Raw genomic sequence first — 3,491 nt, forward strand, 5'->3', positions numbered from 1 at the left:
TGCCGAAGCCTACCGTATGTCTGCATTGTCGTGCCTAGATATATACCGCATTTAAAATATCTCGACATGTAGCCGAATATGAATAGCTATAGCACAACCTACATGGCTAATTACCAAATATTATATTCCAAGGTCATGCAGGCAGGCACGTTTCGAGGTTAAACACGGCGTCACTACGTGTTCGAGTACAATGATGTGTGTCTTTTGTCAAAAGACAATTTTTCTTCGACGGTGAGCGTGCAGTCTCTGTGGCGCAGTGGATAGCGCGTTGGACTTCTAATCCAAAGGTCCCGGGTTCGAATCCCGGCAGAGATGGGTGCGCCGTTTTATCATGCATTTCTGTGAGTTGTTTCAAATCAACGGCTACATTTTTAGTTGTTGACATTTACAAGCCGTATAAATGTTCACGTAGTGGTGTAACTCTGGGTCGTTAGTTAATTTTTCTTTTGTGGTGCCTAATATATTACAGCGAAACTCTTTATGGCTAGGCTTCCGTGCATTTTTTGCGTCCGTCGACGAATATGTGTGAGCGAAAACTATCGTCAGCAGTGACTCGCTCGTTCATCGTCGTCATCTTCCACAGCTGACTCCGGGTGCCACTCATCATGCTAGCGGTCCCAACTGCCCCTCCCTATGCTAAGACTCTGACGGCACTAGCCCCCTGCCAGTTCCTACGGTGATTTAGGTCTCAAATACTTTGCCTCAGTATATCGCGAAATGAAAACACGAATGAAGGTGGACGTGTAAAAATAAATGTGCGTGCGTACCTTTCGTCATGATGAGCACCTATCAAGACAGTAAATGTGTTCGTACCATTGTTCAAATTGTGTGTCACCTCTTTGACGCGTGCTACAACGCTTCGCTGGTCGTCCGCCTTCACAGAGTGAAATGGCTCATGATATTTGGCAAACATACACACTCGCCGTTTTCGGTTATCAGGAAGCAAATAAACAAAAATAATACAATAAATACGAAGTGTAACTTTTCTCGTGTCGACGAAGTTCTACGCATATTTCTGCCCATTCTTTGAAATTCTGTACCAGTTATTTATGTTACGTCAAACCGCATGTGTCGTAGATGTAAGATGATGTAAATACATCAGTGCAGAATGCATCCACTGTTGACACATCTTTCCAATGATGTATATTGGACCAAAAACAAAGAAACAAACACAGCGACACGACAAGTAAAGTCGTTTATGTCGCTCGCGAAAGCACCCATTCATGTCATAGGAGAGGCCCTCTTGTGCGAACTATGGCATCGTTTCATGTTTTTAGGACCACTGGAAGAAATCGTTACGCATGTTGTCGCCATGGTTATCCGCCACTTCGGGTTGACCCTATTGGCTACTTTATCTTCAAGTGTACCAAAAGCCGCACGTTACAGCCAGCGTTCTTTTACAGCAACACAGAACATTTGCAAAGAGGTTGTCGTATGCAGAAATACAGCAGCATTACGAATAAGTGGGAGAAACAAAGAGGGAAGGGTATATAGTTTAATCAAGGGTCCTATACTTGGAAAAGGAGAGCATACAAGAAGGAAAGAGAATAAAACGAATAAAAATTCAGTCGATGCGAGCCCATTCACAGAGGGATGTCAGCTGTCCCAAGCATTCGTATACTGTCAAGTGACCTTCAAGAAGTGCACAACTGCATTTGTGATCCTGTGCATGTAAGAACACATAGGCCATGGTGCCAAAATGTTTTTTTTTTCCGAAAGCGCGCTTTTATTCCGCTGGGCCCCTGAAACGGAATTTCGTCGGAGGAAGTGGACACGTGGCGCCCAACGAAATAATGAAGTAAATTTGGCGGACTGCCGGCATTGAAGCGCTAGGCTAACGCCGCAGACAGCAAGGAGCTGATGCAAGCTGCTCGCGGGGGGGGGGGGGGACTGGCGTTGACCTCGGAGACGTGACGAAAGGCGGGGGGGAGGGGGTTCGCAATAACGACACCGACGCTCTTTTTCCAGCCAGTTTCGGTTTCAAGGATCCTGCCAAGGGGAAATAATTGTTCGCGTAGCACATGAAATCGGCTATTCAAAATAAATCGACGGGATAGGTAGTGTCGAGGACGGGCCACAAAGTAATCATTTTCTGTAGCCACCTATTCTTTATAATTAGAAAATTAATTGCAACTTCACTAATTACGCACGTAATTGCGGAAATTATTCTGTATCTATAAGCTACCAATCCGTACACTCGAATTGTAAACATATCGTTACCATGATTTATATTTTTTCTAATTTTAAAAAATTGGTGCAGCTAAATAAAAACACGCTGTATAAGCACCCGCTGATGTTCTTGGTAACCCGATCATGCAGCTTCATCTGAACTTCGTCGACAATTCCGCAGTGGCTCGGCAACCATCGAAATACCATGTCGTGTCCCTTCTCGAGTGCTTGGTTATGAGCGGGCCTTATTTCGTACACCAGGTGCACGTGTAACCCATGACTTAGGACAACCTGCAGAGTTTGAAGGGCTGCTTTCGAATCGCAGGAAACGGCCCAGTTATTTCGTGGTTGCTGGAGCACGTAACTGATTGCACCTTGAATAATGAGGAGAAATTTCGTTAACGGCATTATTATCCTAACATAACTTATCCCTAGAATTAATTTACTTTCCTAGAGAGTCAGTTAGTATGAACTTTCCTTGTAAGTACTTACGCCACAATCCTAGAGATCCTATTTTGGCCAGTGTCAGAACAGTGCACGGCTACAAATCACTGTCGCTGTCAAGTACGCGTTCCATTAGCTTGCACAACGTGGGCGCTGCCCATTACTCGTTGCAGGCAACGCAGGCATCTAGAGTCATATTGGGAGTGTACACGTTCTCGAGACAATACTGCGAAAAACAAACTCGGAGTGACAAATACGCAAAGCAAAAGTAAAAAAATGGCACTCTCACATTACTGCTCTTGGTGAGCGTAAGGTGGACCATGGAGAACGTCAATCATGAGACGCAATGCACGGCTCATTGTTAGTTGCTATGCAAGCAATACGACCCGAGCATCATTAGGGTTTATCGGAGGCACAGGACCTAAATTGCGCCCTCAAGGGTTCCTTTCTTCGTTTCTTTGTTTCTTTCGCAAACCGCAGGCGAGGTTCAAGCTACCCTAAGTAGATTGTTGCATGCCAATCTTGGTGAAAATTAATCCCTTTCAAGAGCCGCGTTTATATGTTACGCCTTAAGAAATGTTATTGATTATGGCTACCAACTCCCGCCGCGTGAAAGTAATTGAGCAGTTACTAAAATGTTATCGATTAATTTTTTATTATTTTCCTGACACAGTTTACGAACGTTTGACAAATATGGTAAATAAAACAAAACTGCCCTTGTCCTTTCAGTTATGCGTCTTCTGCAGACCAGGTTGAGGGGTTGTTCATCTCCTAGCAACTGCTCTTCAATATTTTCACCCGTCATCTTTCCTGCTTTGCTTGTGAGGACATCAGGAGCGACACCGAAACCTTACTCGCTGTGCGAGCTCGATGGAATG

At 44.6% G+C, this 3,491-nt stretch overlaps 1 non-coding gene across 1 annotated transcript; it reads left to right on the top strand.

The window, feature by feature from the left end:
- Positions 1–242: 242 nt before the first annotated feature.
- Positions 243–315, top strand: TRNAR-UCU (transfer RNA arginine (anticodon UCU)). The gene has a single exon. It is a non-coding gene; the product is annotated as a tRNA-Arg (tRNA).
- Positions 316–3,491: the final 3,176 nt, after the last annotated feature.

The sequence above is a fragment of the Dermacentor variabilis genome, chromosome 4 (genome assembly GCF_050947875.1).
Source record: "Dermacentor variabilis isolate Ectoservices chromosome 4, ASM5094787v1, whole genome shotgun sequence".
In the NCBI taxonomy this organism is placed as follows: domain Eukaryota; kingdom Metazoa; phylum Arthropoda; class Arachnida; order Ixodida; family Ixodidae; genus Dermacentor; species Dermacentor variabilis.